We start from the raw sequence: 27,457 nt of genomic DNA, 5'->3' as shown, positions 1-27,457 counted from the left end.
ATAAACCAATTTCTAGAATTGGTTACACAAGGCTAGAGGGCTTTCACTGCAGCTCCTGCTGTGAGGATGGAGGTAAATCAACAATTTAAACCTCTCAGAGCGCAGCAGGGGAGGCTTAGCCTGTCCAAGCCTCTTATACCGGGCGCCTATGCCACTCTGTTACAAATCTTAGTATCGTCCGCAAAAAGGCAAACTTTACCTTCTAACCCTTTGGCAATGTCACTCACAAATATATTGAACAGAATCGACCCCAGCACCGATCCCTGAGGCACTCCACTACTCACCTTTCCCTTCTCCGAGCGAATTCCATTAACCACCACCCTCTGGCGTCTGTCCATCAACGAGTTCCTAATCCAGTTCACCACGTCAGGTCCTATCTTCAGCCTGTCCAGTTTATTTAAAAGCCTCCTGTGGGGAACCGTGCCAACAGCTTTGCTAAAATCTAAGTAGATTACGTCTATAGCACGTCCCTGATTCAATTCTCCAGTCACCCAGTGAAAGAATTCAATGAGATTCGTTTGGTACGATTTACCTTTGGTAAAACCATGTTGTCTCGGATCTTGCAACTTATTAGCTTCCAGGAAATTCACTATCCTTTCCTTCAGCATCGCTTCCATTACTTTTCCAATAACTGAAGTGAGGCTTTCTTGACTACTTGTTCTGTTTAAGGGGTAGAAGAATTTGTGTTTTAACCTTGTGTTTTTGTTCTTTGGGAGGAGGGGAGGTGGGAGGACTTTAGATTTCATCTGCTGCTTCTGGGGGGCGGGTGTATAAAATTTATATTAAAATATAGGAGCTTGTCATTGTTAATTTTCTCTGGGATATCCAGAGTTGGGATTGTTGTTCTATTAGAATGTCATTTTCTTTGTTACTTGGATTTTCAATAAAGTGATTCTACAAATTAAAAAAAAAAAAAAAGGAAAGACAGAAAGACAGAACTCAGGCTTCTGCCCCACTATGTATTTATGAAAAAGAGGAAGTGGGATGGATGGGTGAGGCATAAGAAGTGTGGAAATATAAGTAGTTCTTGTGTATTTACATCAATGGTTTTCAACCCAATCCTTGAGGCACACCCAGCCCGTCAGGTTTCAGGATCCATAACTAATATACAAGAGATAGATTTGCATTACTGACTCCAAGGAGTGGATTAAGAACCACTGATTTACTGTGATGAACCTGTAGGAGAAAATGCTGATAAAAAGCATAAACATAACAATGGTGTTATTTATGAGGACAGGTATAAGTAAAACAAGTCATCTCAGCCTCCACAGGTAGCAATCTGTATCTGCTTGTACTTAGCAAAAGAAGTCATACAGTGCTTTATAGCTTCATTCTGCCTTTATCCATTGATTAATTGCAAAGCCTTCTCAGCATCCTTACAGTATGCCCTGTAAGAACTTTCTCATACCAGGCCAGAAAATCCACTGCTCTGTAATCAACTATAGAGCTTACATGAGAAATTTATAAATGTTTAAAAGCATAAATAGAATAATAGAAAAGTTATTGCTGTCCCACCATTGTGCTTCCCCCAAAAAACTTTACCAGGAATAAATCTGAGATGTAGAACAAGGTGCAATAACGTTAAGTCTTAACTGAGTGCTGCATGTGCTTGCGCACCTGTAGGAGGTGTGCCCTCTTCCCCATCTTGGAGTTGGAGCTGAAACTTACTTTGCCTCTGCATGATGGAATTGCAATGTCGCAGATAGAAGTAAGCTCCAGTGTGGACTTTCCTCTGCACCAGGTCAGTGTAGGGGCCCACACCTGGCTGCAACATCAGAGATGTTGCTGCAACTTCCTGGATCCTTGTTTGATTATTGATGGTCATCCCTCTGTTTGGCCACATGGTCTCTTTAGTGATACATATGTAGAGGGCATATAAATTCTGCCTGCCAGATCCAGCCTGGCAGTGACTCTGCTAAAGTAAGGCATGTGAAGTTTTGACTCGGTCATTGCTGCTTCTCCTGCCTAGTAACAGCAATAAGAGGAGACACCTGAGGAGGGAAACTGAGGAGAATAAATACCCAGCCCGGAGGAGGCTACTGTCTTTGGCTTCCAGCCCCTGGTCTTACCGCAGAAACATGTAAGGAGACTAACCATCACTTTTAACCTCCAAGCTGCAGAAGCCTCCATAATAAGGGAGAACCCCTCTGGGACTACTACAATTTCTGATTCTGAGATGCCGGGAGTGGGATCCAGTCTCAGAGACTACCAAGCATAGGCGGTCAGTGGCCCCAAACTGTTTGGGGAGGCTAAAGGGGGGGGGGTTAGGGGTGGGGACAGGGGTGGAGCTTAAATCCATAATTGTCTGATAACACACAGAAAAAAAATAAAAATAAAAGTCACAATTAATACCTTTTATTAAATGTAGATATTAGATATGAATCATATGTCAAATAAAGTGGTTGCTCAAAGCATATTCTAAGCACAATCGCTCAACTGCAAAACACTATGCACAACTTTGTGCAAAAACACACTCAGAACCTTACTGTACCATAAATATTACACTGGGCAGAACCTAATACACCAATATACCACCCATATGGAAAATGCAGGACCGTCAACATGTAGAGCCACAAAACACCCCTAATTCATGTTTAATGTGGGATAAAATGCATAAATAAGTAAATAAATATAAACTTTTAATGTTGAGCACCTGATTCTCAAAGTGGACATATTCCAAACACTATAATGAAAATAAAATGATCTTGTCTACCTTTGTTGTCTGGTGACTTTTTCTGATCACGCTGGCCAAGTATCCGATTCTGCTGCTATCTGTCCTCAGTGCAGGTCAGGAAGTCATCCTCGTTAAATATCTCCCTAGCAACCCAGGACACCTCCAGCCAACCCCCCTTGCTCTCCCAGCAGTCAGGTAAACAAACCATAAACCAATTTCTACAACTGGTTACACAAGGCTAGAGGGCTTTCCCCTCAGAGCACAGCAGGGGAGGCTTAGCCTCTCCAAGCCTCTTAGACTGGGCGCCTATGCTACCAAGACAGTTGATGTGAAGAAGCTTTTTGATATGACATCTAAATCCAACTTTGGACGTTTTGCTCTAAACGTCCAGAATCCACGTAGTAAATATAGCGATTTTTGAAATAGCAATATATATATATATATATATATACATACATACACATACACACACACACACACACACATTTTTTTATTTATTTTTTGGGGGGAAATGGCCACTTGCTAGATGTTTTTGTGCTCTGTGCGTTTATCTTTTTGGACCATTTTTGAAAAAAAAAAAAATATCCAAGTGAAAAATGCACAAATTCATGCCATTGGGATGTAGGAGGAGCCAGCATTCTTAGTAGACTGGCCACATAAACATCCCAGCAGAGCAGTGGGACACCCTAGGGGACACTGCAGTGGACGTCACATAAAAGCTCCCAGGTACATATCTCACCATTACTCTTTTATATTACATGGTGAGTCCTCGAAAACCCACCAAAAACCTACCATACACCATGCGCCACTACAGTAATCCTTATGGCTGCAGGAATCACCTATATGTGGGTGCAGTAGGTTTTTGGTGGGTTTTGGAGGGCTCACACTTTCCACCACGTGTAACAGTTAGAGTGGGATATGGGCCTGGGTCCCCTTCTCTATAGACCATTGTACCGACCACTAGGCTACTCCAGGGAGCTGCTTGCTGGTTTATAACATCTGAGACTATCATCAAGGCTGGGTCATACTGTTTTCTTTCACATCTTAGGGCGTGGGAGGGGAATCAGTGACCAATGGGGGAGTAAAAGGGGGTCATTCCTTTATTCCTCCAGTGGACATCTGGTCATTTAGGGCACTTTTTTGTGGCTTAGTTGTTATTAAAACAGGTCTAGCTCAAAACGGCTTATTTCTAGTCCTGGATGTTTTTGATATGTTCCATTATGGTAGAAAAACATCCAAGTGTTTAGGAATACCCTAATCCCACCCCCACTATGCCCAAACACCCTTCCCTTCTGATCTGAATGCACTACAGATAAACTGCATAGATAAATGTCTGCAAAATAAGTTTTGAAAATAATAGCAATTTGAACGTTTTAGCAAGCAAAACATCCAAATGCTGCTTTATGCCACTTTTTAAATGTTTTTCTCTAAGATCACATGATGCACTGAGGAGTGAGGACGTGTTTCAGCTCTCTCTGGGGCTCCTACGCCTGACTTTCCATTCATATAGCCTGAAGTAATTTACCATTCATATCCAATCTGTGCTGGTGTCATTCTTCTTGTCTTATGGACCAATATTTGTCCCCATTTGGAGGAGAAATGTCCAGAAGATCAGCAAATAAGAAACAAAGAAAAAGACAAACAGAAACCCACAGAGACAAGATGGCAGAGATTGCCCATGATGCTGGGCCTACCCTTTCTCAGAGCAGCAATTGACTCAGCTAATGGAAGCTGTTGGCAAAGCAAATGAACCCAGACTGGAAATATTGTCCATATAGATGGGTAAATTGGAGACGTTATTAGCTGACACTCACTGAAGGACAGGAGAACTTGAGCAGAGAGTGGCAACATTAGAAACGGATGTGGAACGCAAAGGCTCAGATCTTCAAAACCTGAACAAGCAATTTTGGCATCACAAAGAGAAACTAGAAGACCTGGAGAACTGCTCTAGGAGAAATAATCTCCGTGTTGTGAGACTCCCAAAACAAATAGCAAAGAATTCTCTAATCCCTATTTTGGAAAAGTGGCTCTCGAAGCACTTTACACTAACAGACAGTGTAGGCCTTCTCTGCTTAGAACAGGCCCATCGATTGGGTCGCAAGACAGATGGAAACCGATGCCCCAGAGTGGTTATGGTAAAAATCTTGAATTATCTGCACAAAGTCAAAATACTAAGAGTTAGAGGCTGAAACGGGATACTTTGACTTATGACGGCAAAGATTTTTCAAGACTATTCCATAGCTCTCCAAGAACGGAGAAAGCAATACATTCCATTATGTGCGAATTTACATAGCAAGAAGCTGTGATTTATGTTGCTATATCCTGCCATATTAAAAATACAAGTTAACTGCAAGTGGCTAACATATGTCACACTCGCAACAGCATAGGCCGGGGTGGAGCAATTGTGTGGCGCAGATACCGGCTGAACAAAACACAGCGAGGATAAGTGCTACAATGACTATTATTCATGTAACAAGTACTTCTGTGTTAACTTGACTTGAACTACTTCGAGTTATTTCAGATTATATCTGGGGGATTTTGACAACACAGTTTGGGATCTTTGATAATCCGGGTGGTGGTCGGCCGTGCAGTGACTCCAAATGGAGTCTCTTGAATGGAGAAGCGATAAGAGGTGTTAAATTGAGGCAGGTGGGGGGGGGGGGGAGAGGGCAGAGCTTTAGAGGTGTGAGGCAGATATTACGAAGGAATGGATTTTTGCTGCCGTTGGTAAGGTATGTTGGGTAGATCAGGGGTTACAGCTTCCAAGAATGGGCTTCTGTTGGGGAACTGAAACAAAACTATTGACCTGTATTCTCTTATTTCTTTTCATGCCGATTCGCCGTGGTCTCTAGCATTTGGATTTCAACAGATATGTCTTTCCTTTCATGGGTGGCACTTGTTTTATGTCTCTGGGGAGGAAGTGGTGGCTGGCCCCCTTTGGGTAACATTTTCTGTTATACTTGGCTCATCTTTTTTTTGTTGTTGGCAACCACCATGAGTCTTCAATCGTGTAAAACTGTACTTGGAACATAGGGGGAATAACATCTCAGTTAAGAGAACTAAACTTTTAAGTGTCTTAAAACAAGGTAGGGGCAGACATCGCTCGAATACAGGAAACTAGACTAACTGCCTTGGAACATACTTAGGAATTGAGTGGGAGAAGTCAAACATGCTGCATCCAGAAGTAGGAGGGGAGGTGTAGCAGTACCTTTTAGGAAATTGTTGGCCTATAAGGACCAAACATTGTTAACAGATCCCAATGAAAGATACTTATTGCTAAAAGTGTGGGTACAGGGTAGAGAAATCAATTTTATCCACTTTATTGAAAACAATGGACACCAATTCCCCAACACACCAACTTGTAGTAGTGGAGATGTGAACATGCTAATGTAGCCATCTGAAGACAGTAAGACACTCGCAGAGACTGCTACTCTAGTGCCTCAGAGAAAATCAGTTTGGTGTTGTTTGGAGAAGCCCTGGATTTAGTTAGATACTTGAACAATTTCACATATCGGTCGAGAGCACATGGATTCTCTTCAGACTTGCCTATATTTTTGCTCAGTAGAACACTGAGGAAGTGTCTCAGCTAAGATAGGACTGGAAATTATTTCAGCTCACTCAATGGTCTGGATAGATTTGGCTGAACCGGACTATAATAAGACGTCACTGACCTGGAGATCCCCCACATACTTAATGCATAATACAGATTTTTTGAAGTATCTACAAGATAAATGGGTTGATTATTTTCATAATAAAAACACCCACATAGATCAACCACAATTGATTTGGAGGCGGGGTTAGAAGCAGTCCTTCGAGGAGAGTATATTGCATATGTTTGCAGATGGAAAATGATATTAGCTTATCCAGCATACTCAACTTTAGAAGATAAATTGCGTAGAGATAAATAAGCATACATCAGCAATATGACACCTGAGATAGAGACAACTTTAAGCAAACCAAACTGCAGTTGAATACATTAATACATGAAAAACTATGAGAGGTCTTTTATTTTATAAATATAAGCTTCATAAATCTGGAAATAAGGTTGGAAAATTTAATCCAAACTTGATACGAATCTGGGGAGGGTCGCAAGCAATGCCCATATTGAAGGATTCAGTAGGTAACTTTTGCCATCATACTGACCAAATTGCAGATCTTTTCAGGCAGAATTTCCAAATGCTTTATGCAGCCCAACCGACTAGCGGTCATGGCGATTATCAGGGCCTATTTAGGAGAATGGGGATGCCAGTGCTTTCAGATACTGTGATAGAGGCATTAGAGTTGCCCCTGAGAGCTAAGGAGATTCAAACTGTTATAAACACCTTAAAGATATATTCAGCCCTGGGGGAGGATGACTATTTGGGAACATTTTACAAAATGATGCAGGTTCCTTTAATGGGCCCTTTGGTCTCTTATTATCAAGATGTCGTAGAGGCGGGGGTATTTCCTAGACATGCAACAGTGACACTAATTACATTAATTCCCAAACCAGAGAAACCCAAAGAAAATGTAGATTCCTACAGACCAATCTCACTGCTCAACATAGATATTAAAATACTCGCAAAAATACTTGCAAACCGATTGGCACCCTACGTCCCAAACATTATTAGCTCAGAACAAACACGATTTATACAGGGAAGACAATCTGTGCATAATGTTAGAAAAAAATTTAGCAGCGCTTGTTCATTGTTGAAATGCCAGTCTTCCTGCATTAGCAGAAAGTTTAGACGCAGAAAAGGCTTTTGACAAGGTATATTGGAATCACTTATTTGTTATTTTATCATATGTGGGAATAAGAGGCTGGTATTTCAATGCAATAGTGGCACTTTATTGCTGCCCTAAGGCCCAACTGTTAGTCAATGGCATCCGGATGCCCTCCTTTCAGGTTGAGAGGGGTACCCATTATCACCACTGCTTTTTGTGTTATATTTAGAACCCTTGTTGAGATTGATAAACTGAAATTCTAATATTCCTGGGGTTCAAATTTCCACTAGAGAGGAGAAAGCATTGGCATTTGCAGACAACATTTTTATTCTGTTGATCACTCCTCAGAAGTCTTTGCCTAGAATACTACTACAGATCAAGGAATTTGGGAACCTGTCCAGATTTACCTTGAACTTTGCTAAGTTTCAAGCACTACCGGTGAATCCGGAGGTTCGGAATGTTTGAGTGGTCCATTTCTACAATGGGCTGAGGATAAATTAAAATACTTGGGAATTATATTACCCCAGGGTCTACAGTCATTTTATACTATTAATGTAAAACCCCTCTTATCGGAAACAATTAATAGAGTGATCATATGGATGCATTTGCCGCTCTCCCTTTACAACATGGTGTTAGCTCCCAAATGATTATATGTGTTACAAATGTTTCCTCTTTATTTGAAACATAATGATTAAAAATTGCTACATAGGAGCATACAAAAGTTTTTATGGTGGGGTAAGAAATCTAGGCTCTTGATGGAAGTTTTGCAGAGACCCAGGGGCCATGGGCTTGTTAAGCATCAGATACCTATTGATAGCTAACGCTACATCACCATAACGGTTGGTATCGTGGGACAGAGTACTTTTCAGCTACAGCTCTGGAATTAGGGTTGCTGTCTAATATACACTTTAGTTATTATTTACATGCCCAAGCCCCTCAGCCTTCTGGAGTTCTGCGAACCAATCCGCTTCTATTGACAAGTAGAAAGACTTGGAAACGACTTTGTAAACGGCATGGGTTTTCTACTCCAGTGACTTCTTATCTGTCCATTTGTGCTAACCCTTCTTTCATTCCAGGAATGGAAACTAGCAGATTTCAACATTAGTCAACCAAAGGTATAAAATATTTGCTACACATGATAAAGGAGGAGGGCAAGTTGAAATCTTTTGAAACTTTGAGGCAAGAATTTCATTTGCAGGCAAATGGATTATTTTGCATAACTGCACCATTATCTATCCACATTAACATGGATAGACCTCATGCAGAGATGTGCAAGAGACATTTAATGAAGCATTGACTTTAGGTGCACATTCTTGAGTTGCAAACATTTCATCATATGTAAAGGACTCAATGCCTGATTTGGATTACAAACAGCTGAACAGTAAGTGGTCTGAAGATTTAGTGGGACTGCAAAAAAGAGAAACAACAAATAACGTACAAGTTTGTGTTGCAGTTAAATATTTCTCCACGACGAGTATATGCCATGGGTAGATTTGCAGGAGACAGTTGCCCTAAGTGTAATTAACTATCAGCAACTCTGGGACATATGTTCTGGCCTTGTCCCAAAGTGCAAAGTTTTTGGAAGTCTTTGGTATCCTCTATCCAGGTTTGGTGGAAATGCAAAGTTGTATTGGATCCAATATTATTATTTGACAAATATAAAATTGAGGGTCCTGAGCCCTCAGACTTTCATCAGCTTCTAAAGACTGCTTTGTTATTTGGTAAGAAATCTTTACTTTTCTCCTGGATACAGCCCACTCCTCCATCTTATCAAAGTTGGAGACTCTATCTAATTGAACAACTAAGGCTGGAGAGACTCAATAGTTGACTTTGATGACACTAAAGGTCAATTATTTCAGGCCAGGAGTAGACTATTGAATATGTAGTATAGCCACTGCAGTGAACTTTTCCTTAATGCTTAATGGCACTGTGTGAATTATAGGGGTAGCAAGGGGGTGGGGGGATGTTTTGGGGTTTTTGAGGGGTTGGTTATTTGTATATTGTATAACCTTGTACTGCTTACCTCATGGTTGATGCACATTTTCAATAAAATAAGATTTGACTATAAATGCTTTTTTTTCTTTTGAAAATGAGCCCCATATTTCTATAAAATAATTTTACAAAAGAAGGTATTTAAAAGTATCAAGAATACATTAAAAAGGTAATATGTATTTTTTCACATTTTCAATTGCTTACGGAAACAACTAAAATATGATTATAGTCTAATTTCTATTGTAAGAGAATTCCATAATTGTAGAGCAACCACAAAAAAAAAAAAAAACCTTTTCTTTGAGTTAATGACAAACAAACTACAAAGTAAAAAGACAAATCAAGTTTATTTGCATGAAGCAGTGTGCCTGGTCTAACAGTAGAACATAAATATATACAATGAATCAAATAGATAGGACTCATACCATATACAATTTTAACAACAAAACCTTGAATTCTATATGCACTCTGATTGGCAACTAATGCAGAGACTACAACAGAGGAGTAATCCTCTTGAACTTTGATTTTTCAATGTTAGTCTTGCTGCAGTATTTTCAACTAATTGTAATTAGGATAAAGCAGAGCTGTCAAAGGAAGGTTTAGGGCATGTCCCCAGCCTGCCAGTAGCTCCACCCAGCCCCTGACACACCTCGTTGATGTGGCCCACAGCATCAGCAGTCACCTCCTGCTACCACAGGACCAGTCCCACAGCTGTTATAGCAAGATTGGTACGGTGGCAGCAGGAGATGATGTTTTATTAAGGCATCTCCTGATGCCACAGGAAGAAGAAGCTGCTCAGCAGGAGATCCCAGCTTACTGGGAGATGACCCACAAATGCAGGAGACTTGGCAAGTCTGATAAAAAAAGTATATAACATTCCCAAGTACAAATCATTGCAGTAGTCCAAGACTTCTAGACTGCTTCCACTGAATGCAGGTACAGGGACCTTGTCCTCCAACACTGCCTGAGAGCAGGGTCAGCCTTAAGAAGGGGCAACAGAGCAGCCACATAGAGCCCCATTCTCCTAGGGGCCCTGTGCTTAACGTAGCTTTGCAACTGGTGGCTAACCAAAAAAAATAAAGTTTCTTTAACCATTCCATCTCCATCTCCCTCTCTGTTTCCATCTCTCTCCCTCCTTCTCCCCCTTGCTAATTGTGCTTCTCAGCAGTGAAGCTTCATACTCCTTCCACTGCACTCCTAGTCATCCTTTACAACTCTTCACTCTCACTCACCCTTTAGTTTTGTGCTTCTCAGAGGGATAGCACCATTTTATTGTTTTTGGCTTCACTTCCTCATGTGCATTTGTGGGTGGACCTTGCACCAACTTTTCTAAGAGCCAACCAGCCAGGACCCCAGGAGAGGGAGACAGTCACTCTCACCTTGCCAACCAGGATCCAGCCAACCTCAGTCACAGTCATATCAACAGAGCAGAGATGACTGGAAGGATCATTCATTGATTCAAGTCACACCAACAACAGGAACTAGCCTGTTAACCCACACATAGTGCCTCTCAGATATTGTGGAGAGGAAGGGGGGGGGGGGGGTCAGGAGGAATTGAATAAGGCTGGTGACAGGCCTCACTGATGATTCTCTCTGTGGGTAGTTTAACTGATTAACAACAAGTGCATGCAAATTGGTGTTTAGTTCAGTGGTTATAGGTTCTCCTTTTTTATATACATTTATTTTGTTAGCCCTCATATTGGCTAAGAGATCTTTTTACAATGTGGCGCTACCTATTAGCATGTGCTGAATGCGAAGAAGCCTATGGGAATTGAATGGGCTTCTTCACATTCAGCGCATGCTAATCAGTAGTGCTGCTTTGTAAAAGGAGCCCTAAGAAAGGCATCATCTGGTCCTTAGCTTTGTGTACATTTCTCATTTTATTTTGCTTAGCTTTTTTTTTTTTAATTTTGGCACGTTTCTACTAGAACATAGTGTAAATCTATTTAATTTATTTTAATACATTTTGTTTAAAAAAATAAATAAAAGCTGTTTTATTTTTAATACAGTGTAATAAGTAGGTGATACAATGTAACAATGTAAACTAGTTGACAAATATCTGTTCAATGTTTCTCTGTTTTTATTATTGTACTACCAGGGTCCAGGGTATCCAAAGCTTTTAAATCACTAAGATTAGAATAGTAGTCAGTAATTAAAGAATGTTGTTTAAATTAATAAACAAATTCCTGACTCCTGAATTGAAATCCTAAGCCCCGGGTAGGGGAGTCCAACAAACTGGTCCGCATAGGATCTCGCAATTGCTAAGGCTGGATCTACCTACTACTACTACTGCTATAAATCATTTCTATAGTGCTACCAGTCGTACGCAGCACTTCACAAGGAGCAGAAGGAAAAGAGAGCCAAGAGGTGCTACAAAATCCAGCATACCTAGCTTTACCATCCAGAGCAGAGCACCTCCTCCTCCAGGCAGTAAGAGGATGCATGGAGCAATTACGTAGCTGAAGTCTACATGTGTACAAACATCAGCCCTGCCTGTCCACTGCCCCAGACAGGAGCAGAGTGAAAGTGGTCTGGGCCCCCAGGCAATGAGGACCATTTGGTCCCCCTGGTCCTGCTGCTGCCCCCCTCAACCTAGTCCTGCTGCCTCCCTCTCCCCCTGCCACTGACCTTTTCCTTTGGTCCTGCAGCTCAATCAGCCATCTACTGCTGACACTGGAACTTCCCTCTGCCACAGCCTGTGTTTGTGGAAGAAGAAAGTGATGTCAGCTGCGGCAGAGGGCGTCAGCAGCAGATGGTCAATTTAGCCGCCAGTGTCCCTGCCTGTGAAGGGGGGGAACGGGGATGGGAGAGCAAGGGGAGAGGATCAGGGGCATCCTGGTTCCAGAGGAGAGACAAGGATGTTGCACATCGGGTACATGGAAGGGAAGTACTGGGCCCCCCCTCCTCACAGCCCTGGGCCCTCAGGAAGTTGGTGTCAGAGGGAGCAGGTGGCTGGCAGAGCCAACAGCCACATGCATATAGACTATGGCTCTACAACTGCTCCATTCACCCCCTTACTACCTGCACCCAGGGCAGACCATACCCACTGCCCTACCATTGGTAAGTCACTGGAGTGGCACCCAAGGTAACGCTCCAAGAAGTTTGTTCAATATTCTACATCAAGGCCTTCCTATATGCAGATGATATTTTGCTAATTTTCCTTACCTCACCACTTAACATAGACCTTCATCCCCTTCAGTACTGCCTTTCTTCCTTTGCCACATGTTTTACAACCCATAACCTAGTTTTACATCCAGACAAGACAGAAATCTGCTGGGTTACATGTTCACTTTCTGAACCAAATATTGTTCCAATCCCTTTCAACTGACCCATTACCCCAGTCCCCACCTTTAGATATCTGGAAGTCTGGTTTGACTCCCAAATATCATTTAACAAAAAAAGTATCTGAAATTATAAAATCCAGTTTTACAACCTTACATACACGTCGCTACCTATGTGACTTTGTTTTAGATTTTTCATCTTTACATACAGCTTGCCATGCTTTTTTGACTTGCCAGTTAGATTATTGTAATTCTGTTACACAGGCCTGCCAAGTTTCCAAATGTAACGCCTCCAAGCCCTTCAAAACACTTCTGCCAAATTCTAGTCAAAATTCTGTTTCTGACACACAAAGCTTATCACTTGGGTAAACCCTCTTTTCCATCCTCCCTGACCATTCCTTATACCATGGCACATCTGCTTCATTCCCTTCTCTCAAATCGTTTAGTCCTATCTAATGCAAAAATAGCATGTTATAAATCCACAAGACTCTCAGAAGTTTTCTTCTTCACCCAGAACTCTGGAATGACCTTTCTTGTTTTATCTGCAATAACCTTTCCTACCCTAGATTCAAGATTTTACTTAAAACCTATTTCTTTGCTTTCTCTTTTGAATCCCATGGTCAGGATTCATCGATCTAATTTTAACACTTCTTTGTCCTAGAGCTGTTTGCTTGGGTGACTGGCTACACTGTATTATTGGATTGGCATTTTTCTTATGAATGTTTCCATTTGTTTGATGTCTTCTTTCCTTTCTTGATTATGGCGTAAAATTACCATTTTCAGTAAAATTATATTTTTAGGTTGTACTACTGGCCCAGTATATGCAGTATAAAAACTTTTCATAAACAATCCTCCTTCCCTCCCAATCTGAGCATGCTCACTGTGGTGAAACACTGCACTAGGATCCTCGTTCCTGTTCTAGGATCCTTCCCTCCCAGTCTGAGTGCACGGCCTGATGGATCACAGGGGGAAATACTGCTGTTGTGCTGGAGACTGTCTATACATTTTAGGCCTGCAAGGTTAGTTCATAATCCTGATATCAACTAGGCTTTTGCTAGAAAACAGCCAATTCCCACAAGCCAAAGTGAAACCTAATAATTAGAGTCAGAGAAGTATCCTCTTCCCCAAAATGCTCACTATTGCTTCAGAGTCCACCCTCCCTGCTGGTGAAAGTACCTCCTCTTATTTATTTCAGTTTGTGCAGTTGTCGAGATCTATTTTGCTTTGACTGCAGCTGCTTTTTGGCACCTCCCAGAAGCTGCTGCCTTAGGCAATAGCTTAGTCCTGTCTAATGGTTGGGCTAACCTTGAAAGTAAACTGTGTATGTTGCATGCAATAGCCTACTCTGTCTTCTAACTGCCAGATTTTATACATACACTCTCCTGTTTGAGCCCTTTCCACAGCACATGCTGAACCTCTCTGCCCAGCTGTGTATGCTTCAGAGCAAACAAATGCAGCCTTCATTTCGCAGAACAGATATTAGAGCATAGGATATGAGGGAAATTTCAGTTGCCTGCAGTACTATCTTTGATTTCTTTCTTCTACCTACTGCTGCAGTGAGGCTGTGCAATGTCCTGACATACTGATTGCACGCAGAGATGCTGGAAGGGGGCACACGCTGGCTGAGAGTGTCTCTTCAGTCACCCTTGAAGTTAGATAAAAAGATGTTGCTTGCGCAAGAGTCTTTTAGAAGTTTCCAACCTCTCGCTTTTTAAAGCGGCAAATACAGAACAAGATCTTTCTTTTTAAATATGTTTCAAAATGAATCAGAAAAGCACTTATGTGGTGATAAAATCCATCTATTTTAAATCCAGAATATTCCCCTGAGACATGTGCACCAATCAACATCAAAACCAGGATGAAGGCCAATGACAGGCCTAGTATTTCTTCTATTGAAAATGGCTGGTACCTGATGAGAGCAAGATCATTTTCTGTAGGGTAATATTGAAAAGCACTAAAAATATAATTTATTCACTCAGGGCCCCTTTTACAAAGGCGCGCTAATGTTTTTAATGCATGCATTAAATATGAATGTGCTAAATGCTAGAGACACCCATATATTCCTATGGACGTCTCTAGTGTTTAGCATGTGCTAATCTTTAGCACGCGCTAAAAATGCTAGCATGCCTCTGTAAAAGACCCCCTCACAGTTTGCCCATTTTCAAACAAAACTGAGCAGTGGTACAGCTAATATTAACATTTTATAAACACACTTAAAACCAGTACCTAACCCCCAAAGTCTAAATCACTGTTAACTAGGCCCCTTCTGGAAAGGCCTGTAAAAATAAGGAAGTTTACCTTTTTTACAGAATGTCATAAGATCAGACTCTGTAATCTGTATTCAAACATATGCAGGATTTTCCCTTCATGTCTTTCTTCAGCTACTAAAAACTCTAAAAGGGAGAGGAAGTGGCCTAGTAGTTACAGCTGTAGTTCTTAACCCAGTCCTTGGGTCACACCTAGCCAGTCAGGTATTCCGGATACCTACAATAAATATGCATGAGATAGATTTGCATACAATGGAGGTAGTGCATGCATATTTATCTCATGCATATGTATTGTGGATAGCTTGAAAATTCAACTCATTGGGTGTGTTTCAAGAACTGGGTTGAAAACCTCTGGTTTAGAGCAATAGGCCAGAACAGGGAATCCAGGGTTGGTCTTGGTTTTGTGTTTAGCTCCAAGAATCCTATCCTTTTTCAGTTTAACTCAAGGCAAGTTACATTCAGGTACAGTAGGTATTTTCCCATTTGTTTTTACCAGAGGCAATGAAGAGTAAAGTGACTTGCCCAAGTTCACAAGAAGCAGCAGTGGGAGAAGCAGGATTTGAACTATAGCTTCCCTGATTTTCAGCCCACTGTTCTAAACCAGGGGTTCTCAACCCAATCCATAAGCAGTTAGTGACTCAGATGTTTGGGAAGGCTAAAGTAGGTGGGGCTAGGGCAGGGCTAGGCAGAGTAGGAGGGGCATGGCAGGATAAATTTAAATTCTTGGGATAACAACAACTGTGTCAGCAGTAAAGGGACAGTTGGAAAGGGCCCCTTCACTGTGATACTGTGGTACACCTGCACCTGCTGTCTTCTCCCTCCACCCACAGTACCTCTGTTACTGATGATAATATGTACACTAAACATACTCCAGGGAATTATGTGCCAAAGAAGTCAAAATAATGCACCAAAACAGAGCATATTAAACAGAACAATATTTACAGCATTCAGGAAATATACACTGGTATTAAGAACATAAGCGGTGCCATACTGGGACAGACCAAAGGTCCATTAAGACCATATCCTGTTTCCAACAGTGGCCAATCCAGGTCACAAGTGCCTGGCAAGATCCCAAAACAGTACAATATATTTTATGCTGCTTATCCTAGAAATAAGCAGTGAATTTTCCCAAGTCCATCTTAATAATGGCTTATGGGCTTTTCTTTTAGGAAGTTATCCAACCCTTTTTAAAACCCCACTAAGCTAACTGCTTTTACCACATTCTCTGGCAACGAATTCCAGAGTTTAATTACACATTCAGTGAAGAAATATTTTTTCCGATTTGTTTTAAATATACTACTTTGTAGCTTCATTGTGTGCCCCCTAGTCCTAGTATTTTTGGAAAGAGTAAACAAGCAAATCACATCTACCCATTCCATTTCACTCATTATTTTATAGACCTCTATCATATCTCACCTCAGCCATCTTTTCTCCAACCTAAAGAGCCCTAGCTGGTATAGCCTTTCCTCATAGGGAACTCATCCCATCCCCTTTATCTTTTTTGTCGCCCCTCTCTGTACCTTTTCTAATTCCATTATATCTTTTTTGAGATGTGGTGACTAGAATTGCACAGTATTCAAGGTGCAGTCACACCGTAGAATGATACAAGGGCATTCTATTTCCTTTCTTTGCCACTGCTGCACATTGAAACAGAGGGTTTCAATGTGTCACATCAACAATGACACCTAGATCCTTTTCTTGGTCAGTAACTTGCATCATGTAGCTATAGTTTGGGTTCCTCTTTCCCACATGCATCACTTTGCAGTTGCTCACATTAAACGTCATCTGTCATTTGGATGTCTAGTCTCCCAGCCTCGTAAGGTCCTTTTGCAATTTTTCACAATCTTCTTGCAATTTAACAACTTTGAATAATTTTGTGTCATCAGCAAATTTAATTCACTGTCATAGAGGCTGGTATGTACTGTTTATTTCACATATTTGGGGGGTGGAAGGGGGTCCTTGGCCACTGGTAGATTAAGGGGGGTAATGTCTTAATCCCTCCAGTGGTCATTTAGGGCACCTGTGACAAAACAGTGTGTTTTAAGCCTGTAAAACTGTATTATTTCTTGAAGAGTATTTCTCCTATTTGCCAGCAGGTGGTGTTTCTTAGCTTTAAAACTGTTACAGAGAAATTACTGTTTTTTCTTTAGTCTAACACAGATAGGAAGTATGATGCAGCATACTTTTGAAAACTTGTTGTTCTGGGCTCTGATTGGCCAAGGAACTCAATTCATCTAGGATGTACTGGCTTTTTTCCTCAGTCTTAGCCAGGGAGAAAAGAGAGAAAGATCTCTTTGCTGAGGCCCTGTGAACAGTTATATTTGATAACCTGTTTTCAGCTATATGCCCTGAATTCCCCAGGTACTATTTAGATAGTAAACCAATGTTTAGATAGTTTTATAATTGATCCATATTCAGTTACTTGTTACTGTTTGCTGATGGCACCTTTTCTGTTCATTCTTCTAATTTTTCATGACAATAAACATTTTTAGTTTATTGCCTCTGCATGTCTGGTCTAACTAAGAATCCTGGTGGTTTGTGTGTTGGGTCTGTAGGTACTTTCTAGAAACTGTGGGAGCACTGGGAGGGTGGCCCCAGTAATCTAGAAATCATTGGGGATAATTTGAGAGTGGGAGATTCACCCAGAGGCAGTTGGGACCCAGTCAGTGGGAGGAGGGTGCTAGTGTAGAGCACAAGCAGCATGTGCAGGTGGACCTGAACTGTGCTGGGGATACACCCCCTAAGTGCCCGTGGGGTAGCCCCAGGTGGGTGGCTAGGCGTTCCTTGGCAGCACCTTTTTGGGAACGTAACTGTATAAGTTAAGGTGTGGCAAGTGCAAAGCCTGTGTGTTGAATGAAGGGAGTGTGCTGAGCACCCATCCTTCATTTGGAGAGTAATTGTCAACTGGGCACCTTAATTTAGGCACCCTGCATGAGCACGGTAGGAGTCTAACCTATAAGAGAACCTAGGTGCCATTATAAAATACTAGCATAGCCTGATATCAACATCACCCACACTTAAACCAGCCAGTTAGTGTAAGTGTGAGTACCTAGGGGAGCATGAACCACTTACAGTATTCTGCAAGTTACATGAATAAGTGGGAGCCCTGCCTATGTCTCACTTATGCTCTGTATCTCTATAGGCCCACCTAGAAACTATGTATGTTAAAATGGGTATTCGCACAATAGCACCTAGGCAGAAAATTGGCATTAAGGCACATGGGGCAGACACTTATCTCATGGGCACTACATTATATACATTGGTAGCTCTCTGTCAAAATATGTAAAGCAGCACTGGTCTTACTAAACTAAAAGTAGCACTGTTCTGTGGTGGCATAATCTACTTCCCTTCCCCCTATCTGATTTCCCCTTCATGAACCCCCCCCCCCCCCTCCGAATCTAATGAATATGCATGAGACAGAGTTGCATACAATGGAGGTAGCTCATGTAATCTCCAAGAGCAGCCCCCTAATCCAATCCTCCTGAAAAAGCAGACCCCTGAATGCTATAACCCTCTCCCCCTACAGTACTTAGCTGGTACTACCAGTGGTCTGAAATAGAATTGGTTGCCCTCCCCCAATCTGATTCCCCCCCCCCTTGTTGAACCCCTCCATATCCAAAAAGCACCCCCCCCCTGTATCGTGACCCCCACCCCCTCCTCCCTGAGATTTACCCAGAATCTCCCTATTTGCCTAATAGTCCAAGATGGGGTTGATCCCTCTCTGCTTCCATCCCAATACTGTCTTGGTTACAAAATGGCACCCATATCTCCTAGTGATAGTCTTGCAGTACCATTGCTAAGGGTCAATCTGCCATAAAAGGGCAATCACAAATCTTCCCCTAATTGTAGTACCATGAGGCAAATACTGGGGTTCACAGGTGCCATTCTGAACCCATGGTAGCACTAGGACAGGAGCAAAGGGGGACTACTCCTGTCCTGGACCACTAGACTAGCAAGGTGAGCTTGGGGTGCATCCTGGGTGCCTTCAGTGGATAAAGCAGAGTCAGGTTTGGGGGGTCTGCTCTGTGGGGTGGATCAGATGGTGGTTCTGCTCAGAGGAGGGCATGTGAGGGGGGCACAGGGTTGGGGTGTCATGGATTGGGACCATGCTACTGGGCTGCTGGTAGTGTGGCTGCACCTAACACCATTTTTTGAGGTCGCATTAAGTGCAGTCACACTATCAGCAGTTGTGACAGCTTGCATGGGGTACCAACCCATATGCTAGAAGTCACAACTGGCACTCCTCTGATCCACCCATGTTGTACCTATGATCCCCCTCCCCATACATTTTAAGCAGTTAGCATGAGTTTTGTTAACACAGCTAAGTTTAGTGCATGCAAAATCAATTTAATGGGCATTAATCTACAAATTAATAGGTGTATGATAAATTGATGTGTTAAAAAGATGTAATACACATTTTAAAAAGTTATTAATAGAAATCAAACAAAAGAAAACATGGAAAAGAAAATAAGATGATCCCTTTTTTATTGGACATAACTTAATACATTTCTTGATTAGCTTTTGAAGGTACTGTATTAAGTTATGTCCAATAAAAAAGGTATCTTATTTTCTTTTCCATGTTTTATTTTGTTTGATTTCTATTGATAACCTTAAGAGTGGACTAACACGGCTACCACACTCCTCTAAAAAAGTTATTAAAATAAATATGAAACAAACTTTTAAAAATACCTGAAAATCAGAGAGAAACATTAAATGAACCAAAAGATTCTGATCTGTGGTCCTCTCTAGTCTTTATAGTTAATGCAAAGATGTGAACTAGCAATAAGAGCAACCAAGGGAGCAGAAAAAAGAAGCAAGCAACTTCATACAGGTTTTCTGCCACCACTCCTCCTGTAAAATGTTAACATCTTTGTTTTCTACTTGAGAGGCTCCTGCAAAGTTGTTATAATCAGCCAGTCAACAGCCCGCTGTCAGCTTCATATTGCTGCAAATCAGATTATTTCAAACAGATTTTCATTTCTTATCTCCTCATTAGGGGGACATGGTGAAGAGGGAGGACAACTTTAATTGGGCAAAATGTAGGACAGCACTTTCTAAATGGAGGCATGTAATGAAAGAGCTACTTCAAAAGAACTGCATTTCTTTGCAAATCTGCCTCTATAGTACCCAAAAATAACATGAGTAGCTACTGAATTAATCAGATGTTTTCTGGGAAAGTTGGCCCATTACTGGTTTTATTCGTCTGTAGGTGTAAAGTTTATGGGTACGCAGGGGTTATTTTTAATGCTTCACTAGTGGAAGGGGTTCCAATCATTTAGATTTTTGAGGGGGGGGGGGGGTAAGGTTAATTTCTTATTCAATGTTTTTAGCGCATGCTATGTTATAATATTATTTTCTAGTAATCAAAAAAAGGAAAAAGCTCTCATAATAGCTGTGGCACAGAAAAAAGTACTTGAATCATTACCACTAGAGATTCTGTGGAGTGTATCTGTTCTAATTTTGAAAATACAACAAGGGAAAAGCCTCAGAATTCCCCAACCTCCAACCTATATACATATAAGGCTTCACATTGAGAGCCGTAGTGCTCTTCTGACATTGGAGGGGGTTCTCATCACAGACAGAAAAACCCTTGTGTTTCAAAAGGTAAAGGATAGTAAAAGAATCCACAAAATCAAGAAAGGAGGGGATCCATATCAAAAGAACTAATAATAACAAGTTGAACTTAACTTTTAAGCATGCAGGTATAGATAAAGAAGTGTCATGAGTTCCAAACACACCGACTCAGGCCTCAGTTTCGCAAAACATCGCTGTATCAAGGCGTGTATTTACCTTCAAAATAATCAAAAATGTAAAGTTAAATGAAAACCAAACAAAAACATGTCATGTGCATAACTCTACAAAAATGCAAAAAACAGAAAGTGCAAACACATTTTAGTATAAGAGAAACTCTAGTGAAGAAAAAGGATCCAGTAGGTTCAGTTAGTAACTGCTATCAAAACATTTTTTTAGTTTTAGATAAAAGTACTTGCCACAAATTTAGACACAGGTCTGTTTCCTGCTTGCTAGTCCCCACCAAAATGGCCGCAGTGTCCTTCCATTATAGAGCCCCGGGCTTGGAACTCTGATGTCACTTCCTATAGTAAGAAACTACTACAGGTACCAGAATGCCCTAAAAGGGAGGACATATTTAAAGGTATATCTCATAAGATTTTAAATTCAGACCATAAGGTTCTTCTGTATTCAATGAGAAAATCCAAAATTGTTCTCGTTGGAGTAACTTCCTAAGTCTATTAGGGCAATCCTTAGGTATATGGTCAATAGCACAGATCTGCAAAGAAGAGAAGTCATGATCCATTTGAGGGTAATGTGAAACAATGGGAGCTTCTTCCCTCCATAATTTCAAGCAACTCTTATGTTACTACTACTACTTAACATTTCTAGAGCACTACTAGGGTTACGCAGCGCTGTACAGTTTAACAAAGAAGGACAGTCCCTGCTCAAAGGAGCTTACAATCTAAAGGACGAAATGTCAAGTTGGGGCAGTCTAGATTTCCTGAATAGAGGTATAGTAGTTAGGTGCCGAAGGCGACATTGAAGAGGTGGGCTTTGAGTAAGGATTTGAAGATGGTCAGGGAGGGGGCCTGGCGTATGGGCTCAAGGAGTTTATTCCGAGCATGGGGTGAGGCGAGACAGAAAGGGCGGAGCCTGGAGTTGGCAGTGGTGGAGAAGGGTACTGAAAGGAGGGATTTGTCTTGAGAGCGGAGGTTACGGGTAGGAACATAAGGGGAGATGAGGGTAGAGAGGTAAGGAGGGGCTGCAGATCGAGTGCATTTGTAGGTTAGTAGGAGAAGCTTGAATTGTATGCGGTACCTGATCGGAAGCCAGTGAAGTGACTTGAGGAGAGGGGTAATATGAGTATATCGGTCCAGGCGGAAGATAAGACGTGCAGCAGAGTTCTGAACGGACTGAAGGGGGGATAGATGGCTAAGTGGGAGGCCAGTGAGGAGTAGGTTGCAGTAGTCAAGGCGAGAGGTAATGAGAGAGTGGATGAGAGTTCGGGTGGTGTGCTCAGAGAGGAAAGGGCGAATTTTGCTAATGTTATAGAGAAAGAAGCGGCAGGTCTTGGCTATCTGCTGGATATGCGCAGAGAAGGAGAGGGAGGAGTCGAAGATGACTCCGAGGTTGCAGGCTGATGAGACGGGGATGATGAGGGTGTTATCAACTGAGATAGAGAGTGGAGGGAGAGAAGAAGTGGGTTTGGGTGGGAAGGCAATAAGCTCAGTCTTGGCCATGTTCAGTTTCAGGTGGCGGTTGGACATCCAGGCAGCAATGTCGGATAAGCAGGCCGATACTTCGGCCTGGGTTTCCGCAGTGATGTCTGGTGTGGAGAGATAAAGCTGGGTGTCGTCAGCATAAAGATGATATTGGAAACCATGAGATGAGATCAGGGAGCCCAGGGAAGAGGTGTAGATTGAAAAGAGAAGGGGTCTAAGGACAGATGCCTGAGGAACTCCAACAGAGAGCGGGATGGGGGTGGAGGAAGAACCATGGGAATGTACTCTGAAGGTGCGGTGAGAGAGATAAAAGGAGAACCAGGAGAGGACAGAGCCCTGGAACCCAAATGAGGACAGTGTGGCAAGAAGTAAATTGTGATTGACAGTGTCAAAAGTGGCGGATAGGTCGAGGAGGATGAGGATGGAGTAGTGACCTTTGGATTTGGCAAGGAACAGGTCATTGCAGACTTTAGATAGTGCCATTTCTGTCGAGTGTAGGGGGCAAAAGCTGGATTGAAGCGGATCGAGGATGGCATGAGAGGAGAGAAAATCGAGGCAATGGCTGTGAACGGCGCGTTCAAGTAACTTGGAGAGGAAGGGTAGGAGGGAAATGCAGGGCAGGGGAGAGGAGGGTCACTGCTGGACATGGGTGGATGGAGGGCAGGGGAAAGGGGGGAAGAGTGAGGAAGGAGATGAGATGAGGGAAAAGGAAAAGAGGAGAAAACTGCACATGGATGAAGAAAATAGGCAGAAGCTGAGGACCAGAAAGGAGGAAAGGAAAGAAATAAATGGAAAGGAAGCCCTGGAAATGGGGTTAAGAGGACAGATAGCAGCAGAATCGGATACTGGGCCAGTATGATCAGAAAAACAGTCACCAGACAACAAAGATAGAAAAAAAAATCATTTTATTTTCATTATAGTGTTTGGAATATGTTCACTTTGAGAATCAGGTGCTCAACATTAAAAGTTTATATTTATTTACTTATTTATGGCATTTTATCGCACATTAAACATGAATTAGATTGGAACCTGGGATCATTTAATTTTTTTTCCTGGAGTAATGCATTGCCGCCACCCCCACCCCACCCCCCCCCCCCCCAGGCTCTCTCCCCGGCTATAGCCAGCTCTGCAATTTGGGGGGGGGGCAGAGGGGGGGACCGGGGAGAGAGCCTGTTGTTAAACATTTACCAGCACACCACTGTGTAAAACGTTTTGTTTAAATCACAGTATTGAGCACTGCATAAAAATAGAAAAAAAGGAAGGTTTATATGAATTCCTATGATAGAGACTCATCGATGGTGTAATACACCCGTCATTAACCTAGGACTTCTAATCTGATAGGTTTCTGAGGGATTCTCTTCCAATATTAAGTACACCAGAGCGGATGAGCCACGTACCAGTGTCATTTTTTTTGTTTTGTATAGATTTACACCTGCTACCCCAGATGTCTGTGTTTCAGAAAAGTGCTGGTATTGAGCAGCACTCCACTGGAGGGATTATGGGAGGTCACCCCCTTAATCCCCCTGTGGTTGTTGCCCCCAAATGCAAAACTGGCAGACTCTGTAGCAGCTTAAGAAGGCTAAATCTTTATGGGCTACTTTTATCAAGCTACGGAATAAAGGGGCCCTGCAGTGGCGTCAGTACATGTATTTGCTGCATGCCAAGGACCCTTTTACTGCAGTGGGTAAAAGGCAGAAAAAAAGGAAATGGTTGTGCAGTAAGTTCACACTTGACATGTGGCCATTTCCTGGGGCAGTACTTACCACCTCCTATTTACGAGGTGGTAAGGGCTCTCACGCTAACCCAGCGGTAACCGGGCTACACACAGTTTAATTAATTTAATATCCAGCTTTCTATGCAATGTGTGCTTGGTGGACTGTTAAATTGTACTTTGGAGCTCATTTTCAAAGCACTTAGACTAAGTGTAAGTCTAAGTGCTTTGAAAATACGCATCTTTGTTTCCTTAATTTTGTACTGTTCAAATGAGTTAATTAGCCTTTGTACATTTCTGGCTTTTCTTTAAAAACCCCCAGATTCTATATATGACACCTTAACTTGTGCATACTAATTTGGCCGCATGGCCAAATTGCACACACAACTTGATTGATTTAATTAGAATTTATACGCCCAACTTTCTAGGTATGTTCTGTAATGTGGTGCATGCAAATTCTAAAATGCAGTCAAAAAGGAGGCATGGGCATGGAATATGCAGGTTGTGGGCATTTCAAAAAACTGTGCACACTATTACAGAATACACACGATCTGCGCATAAGTTAGGCGCAGGTATGTAGGCCTGGTTTTAGGTGGCCTAAACGGTTGCGCCTAAATTTTAGGTGCAAGAATAGCACCTGAACATATTCTATAAACTATGCCTAACTTTAGATATAGTTTATAGAATCACGCTAACCATGTGGTTTTACTGTACCGATTTTTAAGGCGCTATATATAGAATATTCTCCAAAGTGTATTCTTTGTTGTAAACTTGAAATGCAAATTTGAAAAAAAAAAAAAAAAGAAAGAAACACCTGCCTCAGGAGACTATAATAATATATGCAAATACAAAGAACAAATTCTTTAAAAAACAGAAAATGCAGCGTAAAACCAAGAAAAAATAAATTATATAAATTATAAAACAATGATACAATTAAAAATTTAAAAAATCTATCTAACACAGGAGGACAAATGACAAGAACCCTGGAGTCCTTTTACCAAGCTGTGGGGGAAAAGGGCCCTGCGCTAGCAGCAGGGGTCGTTTTCCCCATGCGCCAGGCCCCATTTTAATGCAGCAGTTAAAAAGCCCCCAGGCAGACATAGCTGTACGGTAAAAGAACTCTTACCGCATGGCCATGAGGCAGGGAGCTCTTACCGCCACCCATTGAGGTGGCTATAAGAGCTCCTGCGGTAACCCAGCAGTAACTGGGCAGCATGCGGCGATGCCCGATTACCACCAGTTTACTGCCATACAAGCCATTTCTGGAGGTTTTCTTTTCCCCAGAAAATGACAAGTGCTTGGGGAGGAACTACCATCGGCGGCCATGTTATGCTGGCTGTAGTCCCAATTTACCATTCGGTAAGCCCGCGTTGGGCTTACCAATGCTTTGTAAAAGATCCTCCAGGAGAATATATTAAAAAAATATCGAACAAGTATTTTACGCTTATGAATAGCTTGTAATTATGTAACAAAGCTAATGAAACATTCATGTTTCTAATGTTAAATGTAATCAATTGAAAAACAGCAATAAATGTAATTCAAAAAGAGATATGGATACCTTAAATAAAACAAACATACATATATTTAAATATATCCTAATGCTGAGGAGCGATGAATATAGAAAATGAAACTGCATCAATTAAATGACAAAAAGGAATAAAAATGACATCTCTCTTGGGACCCTGTTTACTAAGGTGTGTTAGTGTTTTTAGCGTGCCTATACTTAGCGCATGCGCTAACCATGTAGGCGCCTATAGAGATATTGTAGGCACATACATGGTTAACGCATGTACATGAGTAACGGACTTTAAAAACGTTAACACGCACATAACGCTGCTTAGTAAACCGTTGGTATTTCAGAACATAAATCTTTATGTGCCATTTATGTGTTGATATTATAGATGTTATTGGTTATAAAAAGGGCAATTCTTTAACTAGACACAAGAGGATGCACCCCTTTGCGCATGTTAGGGCCCTAAGCCCTATTCTAGAAAGGTGTGTGTAAATGTTATAACGTGCAAATGCAAGGAGAACATACAGGTGGGCGGAGTATGGGAGGGACATGAGCAGGACTTTCAGTTACATGTATAACTTAGAGAATACTGTAACTTATGTGCACTTCTGCTGCATTTAGGTACCCACAGTTATAACAGGTCTATGGCTGCAGGCACCTAAATATAAGGAGGCCACTGTCAGGTTACACTAGTATTAGTACATAAGTACATAAGTGTTGCCATACTGGGACAGACTGAAGGTCCATAAAGCCCAGTATCCTGTTTCCAGCAGTGGCCAATCCAGGTCCCAAGTACCAGGCAAGATCCCAGAACAGTACAATAGATTTTATGCTGCTTATCCCAGAAATAAGCAGTGGATTTTCCCCAAGTCCATCTTAATAATGGCTTATGGACTTTTCTTTTAGGAAGTTATCCAACCCTTTTTAAAACCTCGCCAAGCTAACTGTTTTTACCACATTCTCTGGCAACAAATTCCAGAGTTTAATTATATGTTGAGTGTAGAAATATTCTCTCTGATTCGTTTTATTTAAATCATTTATTTATAATTTTTCATTTTTCAAGGGTCACTTGTAAACAGTAATACAGAGATGATTGCACATTAATACAATATAAGAAGAAAACAATCCCAACTAGATATATGGATTATATACAATCTTTCGCTTTCTTAGACCACAAAGTGAAGAAAAATAGGGAGAGTGAAATAAGACAAGGAGATCAATTAAACAGTAAACAGAAAAAAGAAAACATGGTATTAACCTGATTATCCCCAGATATTATTCATCTAATACATTATTCCACATTGATCATCTGGTTGGTTTCCTCAAGACCAAATACGGCCTATAGTCAATTCATTTCATTGAGAACATACTTATTGTCCGAGTTTTAGTTAGAAATAATACATCTGATTACATTCTCTCTCTTTTAAAAACCAGAAATTATTTAACGATACATATACTCAAGTCTCTAATTCAAATCCCACTGATTAAAGCAATCCCAGTTTTCACAGGCTTCACTCCTTTCGAAGTAATAATTAAGGAAATATTTCTGAGGAAAACTTTCTCTGATTCATTTTAAATTTACTACTTTGTAGCTTCATTGCATGCCCCCTAGTCCTGGTATTTTTGGAAAGAGTAAACAAGCGATTCACGTCTACCCATTCCACTCCACTCAGTATTTTATATACCTCTATCATATCTCCCCTCAGCCATCTTTTCTCCAAGCTGAAGATCCAAGCATTCTCAGCCTTTCCTTATAGGGAAGTCGTCCCATCCCCTTTATCTTTTTCATCGCCCTTCTCTATACCTTTTCTAATTTCACTATATCTTTTTTGAGATGCGTTGACCAAAATTGCACACAGTATTCAAGGTGTGGTCGCATCATGAAGCGATACAAAGGCATTATAACATCCTCATTTTTTATTTTCCATTCCTTTCCTAATAATACCTAACATTCTATTTGCTTTCTTTGCTGCCACAGTACACTGAGCAGAGGGTTTCAAAGTATCATCAACAATGACACCTAACAGAACCTGGATGCCCAGATGTCATTACAGAAAAGGCTTTCACTGCATGTCTAAAAGAA

Source organism: Microcaecilia unicolor, chromosome 6 (assembly GCF_901765095.1).
Source record: "Microcaecilia unicolor chromosome 6, aMicUni1.1, whole genome shotgun sequence".
Taxonomy (NCBI): domain Eukaryota; kingdom Metazoa; phylum Chordata; class Amphibia; order Gymnophiona; family Siphonopidae; genus Microcaecilia; species Microcaecilia unicolor.
This window is presented reverse-complemented; position numbering follows the sequence as displayed.